Source organism: Balaenoptera acutorostrata, chromosome 14 (assembly GCF_949987535.1).
Source record: "Balaenoptera acutorostrata chromosome 14, mBalAcu1.1, whole genome shotgun sequence".
NCBI lineage: Eukaryota > Metazoa > Chordata > Mammalia > Artiodactyla > Balaenopteridae > Balaenoptera > Balaenoptera acutorostrata.
In genome coordinates this window covers 74264923-74277089 of record NC_080077.1, presented here as the reverse complement: position 1 = coordinate 74277089, position 12167 = coordinate 74264923, and the positions used below count along the sequence as shown (strand labels likewise).

General features: G+C 45.4%; 1 long non-coding RNA gene across 4 annotated transcripts in view; it reads left to right on the top strand.

The window, feature by feature from the left end:
- Positions 1 to 12167, top strand: part of LOC130704711 (uncharacterized) — a 37045-nt gene that overhangs the window by 12071 nt on the left and 12807 nt on the right. For 2 of the 4 annotated variants that reach the window (XR_009005152.1, XR_009005153.1), the window contains 3 exons: positions 3749 to 3863; positions 5509 to 5623; positions 10789 to 10903. This is a non-coding gene — a long non-coding RNA (uncharacterized LOC130704711). Of the gene's footprint in view, positions 1 to 3748; positions 3864 to 5508; positions 5624 to 7268; positions 7385 to 10788; positions 10904 to 12167 lie in introns of those variants that run through there. The other 2 variants (XR_009005154.1, XR_009005155.1) reach the window with 2 other exon arrangements.

The following is a 12167-nucleotide window of genomic DNA, read 5'->3' as shown; positions in this document are numbered from 1 at the left end:
CTCTGCAGGTTTCTGAATTGCAGGGCCCCTGAGCTCCATTTTTCAACTCGCTTTCTTGAGAGCTGGCCGCAAAAGCGCAGGATTGCTTCAGGCCCTATTCTGGTCCCGGGCGGCAGGCTGAGCCTGTGGTTAATTCTTCTTCCTGATGGGAAAATAGAGTGAGCTGTGCCTGTCCCAACACCTAGAGCTAGTCTCTCATTGGTTCCCCCTCTTCCCGTTCATCCTCAGGACAAATTGCAACCTGTACGGAACAGGAGGGTAAAGGTGCTGATTCTCCAAGGAGGGAGATTGCTAGTAAAGCGGCTGGAATGGCGAACCCGAGCACAAGGAGATGAGAAATGAGGTGCGTTGTAGAAACCTTTCCCGATCACACGGTGTACCATCTTCTGGGTTTCTCATGCATGTTTTCGATATAGGAAGATGCCCTTGAAGCTGGAGATTTGGGACCCATGGGATGGGTACCACGCAGTATTCCTTTAAAGGGTCTGCGTTTGCTCCCCCAACCTCACCAAACCTCTCAGCCCCAAGAGTGTCCACCCTTATGTCTCAATCAGCTGTGGGACTAGATATGGTCAATCCAGGTGGCATCACAGCCCCTGAACGAATTTGGTAAGAATTTCTCTCTCTTTCACTGTCTTTGTTTCACGGGTTTTTAAAAGTAATTGATTTTTATAACGGGGTTTAGCTGCTTTTCACTGCTGTGTTTCTGCCGCTTTACACCCACTTGACTCACTTACAGAGAGATATCAATACATAGGTTTTAAGATTCTTACTAGTCAGATATATTCTTGGGCGGTGAATAGGGGGTGTTGAGTCCAGTTCACTGAGCAAGGAGTAGGTCTTGTGTATTACATATTGGGTTTATGGAACGGTATCTGAGCTAATTTGAAACCCTTGTTTTATGCATCACCCCACCTCACCTTTCCCGTTAAGCAGCCATAGCGTGTTTTCTAAACGTGTGACTCTGTTCTGTTTTGTAATTCAGTTCAAGTGTAGCGGTTTTTCCATTCCCTCTATAAGTGATATCTTATGATAAGTGTCTTTTTCTGTGTGACTTATTTCACTTAGAATCGTCGTAGCTAAATCCACTCATCATGGTGCTACTAGCCTTATGACGTTGATTTCATGGCTGAGTGATATTCCATTGTACATAAGTTCCACAACTTCTTTATCCATTTTTCTCTTTCCTGGGATATTTAAGGTGTAACGAAGTGGAGGTTCTTGTCAACAGAGCAGCCCTAAACTTTGGGGTGCCTGTGTCTTGCTGATTTTTAGTTTTCCCAATTTATACGCCCATGAGTGGAAGTGCCCTATGCTCTCTAAGCTGAGTTTTTTAGATGTTTCAGGACACACCGTACACTTCTCCAGAGTGGCTGTTGGCAATTTACATCCCGCCCATCAGCGTAGCAAGGCTCCCGTTTCTCCATGGCCTGTCCTGCATGTCTGATTTTGACAGTTTATTCAGCATGGCCCTTTTGACCGATGGGAAGCGAGACTTCTTTGTAGCGCTTATTTGCCTTTCCAGGTTGCTTGGTTGGCCAAAAAGGGCGTATGCGTTTTTTCCTGAATATATTCAGGAAAAAACGCATACGCCCTTTTTGGCCAAGGGCATCATTGTCGAGGTTTTGCCGCTTTTCCTGTGCTTTAAAGGCGATTCGAATCTACCTCCTGAAATCTGTTTCCTGCAATTCTGCCTTGCTTTCAAATCCTCTTCGTTGCCTTCCCTCAATATCTTTGTGGACGAGAGTTATCATTTATAACTCTGCAGGTTTGTGAATTGCAGGGCCCCTGAGCTCCATTTTTCAACTCGCTTTCTTGGGAGCTGGCCGCAAAAGCGCAGGATTGCTTCAGGCCCTATTCTGGTCCCGGGCGGCAGGCTGAGCCTGTGGTTAATTCTTCTTCCTGATGGGAAAATAGAGTGAGCTGTGCCTGTCCCAACACCTAGAGCTAGTCTCTCATTGGTTCCCCCTCTTCCCGTTCATCCTCAGGACAAATTGCAACCTGTACGGAACAGGAGGGTAAAGGTGCTGATTCTCCAAGGAGGGAGATTGCTAGTAAAGCGGCTGGAATGGCGAACCCGAGCACAAGGAGATGAGAAATGAGGTGCGTTGTAGAAACCTTTCCCGATCACACGGTGTACCATCTTCTGGGTTTCTCATGCATGTTTTCGATATAGGAAGATGCCCTTGAAGCTGGAGATTTGGGACCCATGGGATGGGTACCACGCAGTATTCCTTTAAAGGGTCTGCGTTTGCTCCCCCAACCTCACCAAACCTCTCAGCCCCAAGAGTGTCCACCCTTATGTCTCAATCAGCTGTGGGACTAGATATGGTCAATCCAGGTGGCATCACAGCCCCTGAACGAATTTGGTAAGAATTTCTCTCTCTTTCACTGTCTTTGTTTCACGGGTTTTTAAAAGTAATTGATTTTTATAACGGGGTTTAGCTGCTTTTCACTGCTGTGTTTCTGCCGCTTTACACCCACTTGACTCACTTACAGAGAGATATCAATACATAGGTTTTAAGATTCTTACTAGTCAGATATATTCTTGGGCGGTGAATAGGGGGTGTTGAGTCCAGTTCACTGAGCAAGGAGTAGGTCTTGTGTATTACATATTGGGTTTATGGAACGGTATCTGAGCTAATTTGAAACCCTTGTTTTATGCATCACCCCACCTCACCTTTCCCGTTAAGCAGCCATAGCGTGTTTTCTAAACGTGTGACTCTGTTCTGTTTTGTAATTCAGTTCAAGTGTAGCGGTTTTTCCATTCCCTCTATAAGTGATATCTTATGATAAGTGTCTTTTTCTGTGTGACTTATTTCACTTAGAATCGTCGTAGCTAAATCCACTCATCATGGTGCTACTAGCCTTATGACGTTGATTTCATGGCTGAGTGATATTCCATTGTACATAAGTTCCACAACTTCTTTATACATTTTTCTCTTTCCTGGGATATTTAAGGTGTAACGAAGTGGAGGTTCTTGTCAACAGAGCAGCCCTAAACTTTGGGGTGCCTGTGTCTTGCTGATTTTTAGTTTTCCCAATTTATACGCCCATGAGTGGAAGTGCCCTATGCTCTCTAAGCTGAGTTTTTTAGATGTTTCAGGACACACCGTACACTTCTCCAGAGTGGCTGTTGGCAATTTACATCCCGCCCATCAGCGTAGCAAGGCTCCCGTTTCTCCATGGCCTGTCCTGCATGTCTGATTTTGACAGTTTATTCAGCATGGCCCTTTTGACCGATGGGAAGCGAGACTTCTTTGTAGCGCTTATTTGCCTTTCCAGGTTGCTTGGTTGGCCAAAAAGGGCGTATGCGTTTTTTCCTGAATATATTCAGGAAAAAACGCATACGCCCTTTTTGGCCAAGGGCATCATTGTCGAGGTTTTGCCGCTTTTCCTGTGCTTTAAAGGCGATTCGAATCTACCTCCTGAAATCTGTTTCCTGCAATTCTGCCTTGCTTTCAAATCCTCTTCGTTGCCTTCCCTCAATATCTTTGTGGACGAGAGTTATCATTTATAACTCTGCAGGTTTGTGAATTGCAGGGCCCCTGAGCTCCATTTTTCAACTCGCTTTCTTGGGAGCTGGCCGCAAAAGCGCAGGATTGCTTCAGGCCCTATTCTGGTCCCGGGCGGCAGGCTGAGCCTGTGGTTAATTCTTCTTCCTGATGGGAAAATAGAGTGAGCTGTGCCCGTCCCAACACCTAGAGGTAGTCTCTCATTGGTTCCCCCTCTTCCTGTTCATCCTCAGGACAAATTGCCACCTGTACGGAACAGGAGGTTAAAGGTGCTGATTCTCCAAGGAGGGAGATTGCTAGTAAAGCGGCTGGAATGGCGAACCCGAGCACAAGGAGATGAGAAATGAGGTGCGTTTTAGACACCTTTCCCGATCACACGGTGTACCATCTTCTGGGTTTCTCATGCATGTTTTCGATATAGGAAGATGCCCTTGAAGCTGGAGATTTGGGACCCATGGGATGGGTACCACGCAGTATTCCTTTAAAGGGTCTGCGTTTGCTCCCCCAACCTCACCAAACCTCTCAGCCCCAAGAGTGTCCACCCTTATGTTTCAATCAGCTGTGGGTCTAGATATGGTCAATCCAGGTGGCATCACAGCCCCTGAACGAATTTGGTAAGAATTTCTCTCTCTTTCACTGTCTTTGTTTCACGGGTTTTTAAAAGTAATTGATTTTTATAACGGGGTTTAGCTGCTTTTCACTGCTGTGTTTCTGCCGCTTTACACCCACTTGACTCAGTTACAGAGAGATATCAATACATAGGTTTTAAGATTCTTACTAGTCAGATATATTCTTGGGCGGTGAATAGGGGGTGTTGAGTCCCGTTCACTGAGCAAGGAGTAGGTCTTCTCTATTACATATTGGGTTTATGGAACGGTATCTGAGCTAATTTGAAACCCTTGTTTTATGCATCACCCCACCTCACCTTTCCCGTTAAGCAGCCATAGCGTGTTATCTAAACGTGTGACTCTGTTCTGTTTTGTAATTCAGTTCAAGTGTAGCGGTTTTTCCATTCCCTCTATAAGTGATATCTTATGATAAGTGTCTTTTTCTGTGTGACTTATTTCACTTAGAATCGTCGTAGCTAAATCCACTCATCATGGTGCTACTAGCCTTATGACGTTGATTTCATGGCTGAGTGATATTCCATTGTACATAAGTTCCACAACTTCTTTATCCATTTTTCTCTTTCCTGGGATATTTAAGGTGTAACGAAGTGGAGGTTCTTGTCAACAGAGCAGCCCTAAACTTTGGGGTGCCTGTGTCTTGCTGATTTTTAGTTTTCCCAATTTATACGCCCATGAGTGGAAGTGCCCTATGCTCTCTAAGCTGAGTTTTTTAGATGTTTCAGGACACACCGTACAGTTCTGCAGAGTGGCTGTTGGCAATTTACATCCCGCCCATCAGCGTAGCAAGGCTCCCGTTTCTCCATGGCCTGTCCTGCATGTCTGATTTTGACAGTTTATTCAGCATGGCCCTTTTGACCGATGGGAAGCGAGACTTTTTTGTAGTGCTGATTTGCCTTTCCAGGTTGCTTGGTTGGCCAAAAAGGGCGTATGCGTTTTTTCCTGAATATATTCAGGAAAAAACGCATACGCCCTTTTTGGCCAAGGGCATCATTGTCGAGGTTTTGCCGCTTTTCCTGTGCTTTAAAGGCGATTCGAATCTACCTCCTGAAATCTGTTTCCTGCAATTCTGCCTTGCTTTCAAATCCTCTTCGTTGCCTTCCCTCAATATATTTGTGGACGAGAGTTATCATTTATAACTCTGCAGGTTTGTGAATTGCAGGGCCCCTGAGCTCCATTTTTCAACTCGCTTTCTTGGGAGCTGGCCGCAAAAGCGCAGGATTGCTTCAGGCCCTATTCTGGTCCCGGGCGGCAGGCTGAGCCTGTGGTTAATTCTTCTTCCTGATGGGAAAATAGAGTGAGCTGTGCCTGTCCCAACACCTAGAGGTAGTCTCTCATTGGTTCGCCCTCTTCCCGTTCATCCTCAGGACAAATTGCAACCTGTACGGAACAGGAGGTTAAAGGTGCTGATTCTCCAAGGAGGGAGATTGCTAGTAAAGCGGCTGGAATGGCGACCCCGAGCACAAGGAGATGAGAAATGAGGTGCGTTTTAGAAACCTTTCCCGATCACACGGTGTACCATCTTCTGAGTTTCTCATGCATGTTTTCGATATAGGAAGATGCCCTTGAAGCTGGAGATTTGGGACCCATGGGATGGGTACCACGCAGTATTCCTTTAAAGGGTCTGCGTTTGCTCCCCCAACCTCACCAAACCTCTCAGCCCCAAGAGTGTCCACCCTTATGTCTCAATCAGCTGTGGGTCTAGATATGGTCAATCCAGGTGGCATCACAGCCCCTGAACGAATTTGGTAAGAATTTCTCTCTCTTTCACTGTCTTTGTTTCACGGGTTTTTAAAAGTAATTGATTTTTATAACGGGGTTTAGCTGCTTTTCACTGCTGTGTTTCTGCCGCTTTACACCCACTTGACTCACTTACAGAGAGATATCAATACATAGGTTTTAAGATTCTTACTAGTCAGATATATTCTTGGGCGGTGAATAGGGGGTGTTGAGTCCAGTTCACTGAGCAAGGAGTAGGTCTTGTGTATTACATATTGGGTTTATGGAACGGTATCTGAGCTAATTTGAAACCCTTGTTTTATGCATCACCCCACCTCACCTTTCCCGTTAAGCAGCCATAGCGTGTTTTCTAAACGTGTGACTCTGTTCTGTTTTGTAATTCAGTTCAAGTGTAGCGGTTTTTCCATTCCCTCTATAAGTGATATCTTATGATAAGTGTCTTTTTCTGTGTGACTTATTTCACTTAGAATCGTCGTAGCTAAATCCACTCATCATGGTGCTACTAGCCTTATGATGTTGATTTCATGGCTGAGTGATATTCCATTGTACATAAGTTCCACAACTTCTTTATCCATTTTTCTCTTTCCTGGGATATTTAAGGTGTAACGAAGTGGAGGTTCTTGTCAACAGAGCAGCCCTAAACTTTGGGGTGCCTGTGTCTTGCTGATTTTTAGTTTTCCCAATTTATACGCCCATGAGTGGAAGTGCCCTATGCTCTCTAAGCTGAGTTTTTTAGATGTTTCAGGACACACCGTACAGTTCTGCAGAGTGGCTGTTGGCAATTTACATCCCGCCCATCAGCGTAGCAAGGCTCCCGTTTCTCCATGGCCTGTCCTGCATGTCTGATTTTGACAGTTTATTCAGCATGGCCCTTTTGACCGATGGGAAGCGAGACTTCTTTGTAGCGCTTATTTGCCTTTCCAGGTTGCTTGGTTGGCCAAAAAGGGCGTATGCGTTTTTTCCTGAATATATTCAGGAAAAAACGCATACGCCCTTTTTGGCCACGGGCATCATTGTCGAGGTTTTGCCGCTTTTCCTGTGCTTTAAAGGCGATTCGAATCTACCTCCTGAAATCTGTTTCCTGCAATTCTGCCTTGCTTTCAAATCCTCTTCGTTGCCTTCCCTCAATATCTTTGTGGACGAGAGTTATCATTTATAACTCTGCAGGTTTCTGAATTGCAGGGCCCCTGAGCTCCATTTTTCAACTCGCTTTCTTGGGAGCTGGCCGCAAAAGCGCAGGATTGCTTCAGGCCCTATTCTGGTCCCGGGCGGCAGGCTGAGCCTGTGGTTAATTCTTCTTCCTGATGGGAAAATAGAGTGAGCTGTGCCTGTCCCAACACCTAGAGCTAGTCTCTCATTGGTTCCCCCTCTTCCCGTTCATCCTCAGGACAAATTGCAACCTGTACGGAACAGGAGGGTAAAGGTGCTGATTCTCCAAGGAGGGAGATTGCTAGTAAAGCGGCTGGAATGGCGAACCCGAGCACAAGGAGATGAGAAATGAGGTGCGTTGTAGAAACCTTTCCCGATCACACGGTGTACCATCTTCTGGGTTTCTCATGCATGTTTTCGATATAGGAAGATGCCCTTGAAGCTGGAGATTTGGGACCCATGGGATGGGTACCACGCAGTATTCCTTTAAAGGGTCTGCGTTTGCTCCCCCAACCTCACCAAACCTCTCAGCCCCAAGAGTGTCCACCCTTATGTCTCAATCAGCTGTGGGACTAGATATGGTCAATCCAGGTGGCATCACAGCCCCTGAACGAATTTGGTAAGAATTTCTCTCTCTTTCACTGTCTTTGTTTCACGGGTTTTTAAAAGTAATTGATTTTTATAACGGGGTTTAGCTGCTTTTCACTGCTGTGTTTCTGCCGCTTTACACCCACTTGACTCACTTACAGAGAGATATCAATACATAGGTTTTAAGATTCTTACTAGTCAGATATATTCTTGGGCGGTGAATAGGGGGTGTTGAGTCCAGTTCACTGAGCAAGGAGTAGGTCTTGTGTATTACATATTGGGTTTATGGAACGGTATCTGAGCTAATTTGAAACCCTTGTTTTATGCATCACCCCACCTCACCTTTCCCGTTAAGCAGCCATAGCGTGTTTTCTAAACGTGTGACTCTGTTCTGTTTTGTAATTCAGTTCAAGTGTAGCGGTTTTTCCATTCCCTCTATAAGTGATATCTTATGATAAGTGTCTTTTTCTGTGTGACTTATTTCACTTAGAATCGTCGTAGCTAAATCCACTCATCATGGTGCTACTAGCCTTATGACGTTGATTTCATGGCTGAGTGATATTCCATTGTACATAAGTTCCACAACTTCTTTATCCATTTTTCTCTTTCCTGGGATATTTAAGGTGTAACGAAGTGGAGGTTCTTGTCAACAGAGCAGCCCTAAACTTTGGGGTGCCTGTGTCTTGCTGATTTTTAGTTTTCCCAATTTATACGCCCATGAGTGGAAGTGCCCTATGCTCTCTAAGCTGAGTTTTTTAGATGTTTCAGGACACACCGTACACTTCTCCAGAGTGGCTGTTGGCAATTTACATCCCGCCCATCAGCGTAGCAAGGCTCCCGTTTCTCCATGGCCTGTCCTGCATGTCTGATTTTGACAGTTTATTCAGCATGGCCCTTTTGACCGATGGGAAGCGAGACTTCTTTGTAGCGCTTATTTGCCTTTCCAGGTTGCTTGGTTGGCCAAAAAGGGCGTATGCGTTTTTTCCTGAATATATTCAGGAAAAAACGCATACGCCCTTTTTGGCCAAGGGCATCATTGTCGAGGTTTTGCCGCTTTTCCTGTGCTTTAAAGGCGATTCGAATCTACCTCCTGAAATCTGTTTCCTGCAATTCTGCCTTGCTTTCAAATCCTCTTCGTTGCCTTCCCTCAATATCTTTGTGGACGAGAGTTATCATTTATAACTCTGCAGGTTTCTGAATTGCAGGGCCCCTGAGCTCCATTTTTCAACTCGCTTTCTTGGGAGCTGGCCGCAAAAGCGCAGGATTGCTTCAGGCCCTATTCTGGTCCCGGGCGGCAGGCTGAGCCTGTGGTTAATTCTTCTTCCTGATGGGAAAATAGAGTGAGCTGTGCCTGTCCCAACACCTAGAGCTAGTCTCTCATTGGTTCCCCCTCTTCCCGTTCATCCTCAGGACAAATTGCAACCTGTACGGAACAGGAGGGTAAAGGTGCTGATTCTCCAAGGAGGGAGATTGCTAGTAAAGCGGCTGGAATGGCGAACCCGAGCACAAGGAGATGAGAAATGAGGTGCGTTGTAGAAACCTTTCCCGATCACACGGTGTACCATCTTCTGGGTTTCTCATGCATGTTTTCGATATAGGAAGATGCCCTTGAAGCTGGAGATTTGGGACCCATGGGATGGGTACCACGCAGTATTCCTTTAAAGGGTCTGCGTTTGCTCCCCCAACCTCACCAAACCTCTCAGCCCCAAGAGTGTCCACCCTTATGTCTCAATCAGCTGTGGGACTAGATATGGTCAATCCAGGTGGCATCACAGCCCCTGAACGAATTTGGTAAGAATTTCTCTCTCTTTCACTGTCTTTGTTTCACGGGTTTTTAAAAGTAATTGATTTTTATAACGGGGTTTAGCTGCTTTTCACTGCTGTGTTTCTGCCGCTTTACACCCACTTGACTCACTTACAGAGAGATATCAATACATAGGTTTTAAGATTCTTACTAGTCAGATATATTCTTGGGCGGTGAATAGGGGGTGTTGAGTCCAGTTCACTGAGCAAGGAGTAGGTCTTGTGTATTACATATTGGGTTTATGGAACGGTATCTGAGCTAATTTGAAACCCTTGTTTTATGCATCACCCCACCTCACCTTTCCCGTTAAGCAGCCATAGCGTGTTTTCTAAACGTGTGACTCTGTTCTGTTTTGTAATTCAGTTCAAGTGTAGCGGTTTTTCCATTCCCTCTATAAGTGATATCTTATGATAAGTGTCTTTTTCTGTGTGACTTATTTCACTTAGAATCGTCGTAGCTAAATCCACTCATCATGGTGCTACTAGCCTTATGACGTTGATTTCATGGCTGAGTGATATTCCATTGTACATAAGTTCCACAACTTCTTTATACATTTTTCTCTTTCCTGGGATATTTAAGGTGTAACGAAGTGGAGGTTCTTGTCAACAGAGCAGCCCTAAACTTTGGGGTGCCTGTGTCTTGCTGATTTTTAGTTTTCCCAATTTATACGCCCATGAGTGGAAGTGCCCTATGCTCTCTAAGCTGAGTTTTTTAGATGTTTCAGGACACACCGTACACTTCTCCAGAGTGGCTGTTGGCAATTTACATCCCGCCCATCAGCGTAGCAAGGCTCCCGTTTCTCCATGGCCTGTCCTGCATGTCTGATTTTGACAGTTTATTCAGCATGGCCCTTTTGACCGATGGGAAGCGAGACTTCTTTGTAGCGCTTATTTGCCTTTCCAGGTTGCTTGGTTGGCCAAAAAGGGCGTATGCGTTTTTTCCTGAATATATTCAGGAAAAAACGCATACGCCCTTTTTGGCCAAGGGCATCATTGTCGAGGTTTTGCCGCTTTTCCTGTGCTTTAAAGGCGATTCGAATCTACCTCCTGAAATCTGTTTCCTGCAATTCTGCCTTGCTTTCAAATCCTCTTCGTTGCCTTCCCTCAATATCTTTGTGGACGAGAGTTATCATTTATAACTCTGCAGGTTTGTGAATTGCAGGGCCCCTGAGCTCCATTTTTCAACTCGCTTTCTTGGGAGCTGGCCGCAAAAGCGCAGGATTGCTTCAGGCCCTATTCTGGTCCCGGGCGGCAGGCTGAGCCTGTGGTTAATTCTTCTTCCTGATGGGAAAATAGAGTGAGCTGTGCCCGTCCCAACACCTAGAGGTAGTCTCTCATTGGTTCCCCCTCTTCCTGTTCATCCTCAGGACAAATTGCCACCTGTACGGAACAGGAGGTTAAAGGTGCTGATTCTCCAAGGAGGGAGATTGCTAGTAAAGCGGCTGGAATGGCGAACCCGAGCACAAGGAGATGAGAAATGAGGTGCGTTTTAGACACCTTTCCCGATCACACGGTGTACCATCTTCTGGGTTTCTCATGCATGTTTTCGATATAGGAAGATGCCCTTGAAGCTGGAGATTTGGGACCCATGGGATGGGTACCACGCAGTATTCCTTTAAAGGGTCTGCGTTTGCTCCCCCAACCTCACCAAACCTCTCAGCCCCAAGAGTGTCCACCCTTATGTTTCAATCAGCTGTGGGTCTAGATATGGTCAATCCAGGTGGCATCACAGCCCCTGAACGAATTTGGTAAGAATTTCTCTCTCTTTCACTGTCTTTGTTTCACGGGTTTTTAAAAGTAATTGATTTTTATAACGGGGTTTAGCTGCTTTTCACTGCTGTGTTTCTGCCGCTTTACACCCACTTGACTCAGTTACAGAGAGATATCAATACATAGGTTTTAAGATTCTTACTAGTCAGATATATTCTTGGGCGGTGAATAGGGGGTGTTGAGTCCCGTTCACTGAGCAAGGAGTAGGTCTTCTCTATTACATATTGGGTTTATGGAACGGTATCTGAGCTAATTTGAAACCCTTGTTTTATGCATCACCCCACCTCACCTTTCCCGTTAAGCAGCCATAGCGTGTTATCTAAACGTGTGACTCTGTTCTGTTTTGTAATTCAGTTCAAGTGTAGCGGTTTTTCCATTCCCTCTATAAGTGATATCTTATGATAAGTGTCTTTTTCTGTGTGACTTATTTCACTTAGAATCGTCGTAGCTAAATCCACTCATCATGGTGCTACTAGCCTTATGACGTTGATTTCATGGCTGAGTGATATTCCATTGTACATAAGTTCCACAACTTCTTTATCCATTTTTCTCTTTCCTGGGATATTTAAGGTGTAACGAAGTGGAGGTTCTTGTCAACAGAGCAGCCCTAAACTTTGGGGTGCCTGTGTCTTGCTGATTTTTAGTTTTCCCAATTTATACGCCCATGAGTGGAAGTGCCCTATGCTCTCTAAGCTGAGTTTTTTAGATGTTTCAGGACACACCGTACAGTTCTGCAGAGTGGCTGTTGGCAATTTACATCCCGCCCATCAGCGTAGCAAGGCTCCCGTTTCTCCATGGCCTGTCCTGCATGTCTGATTTTGACAGTTTATTCAGCATGGCCCTTTTGACCGATGGGAAGCGAGACTTTTTTGTAGTGCTGATTTGCCTTTCCAGGTTGCTTGGTTGGCCAAAAAGGGCGTATGCGTTTTTTCCTGAATATATTCAGGAAAAAACGCATACGCCCTTTTTGGCCAAG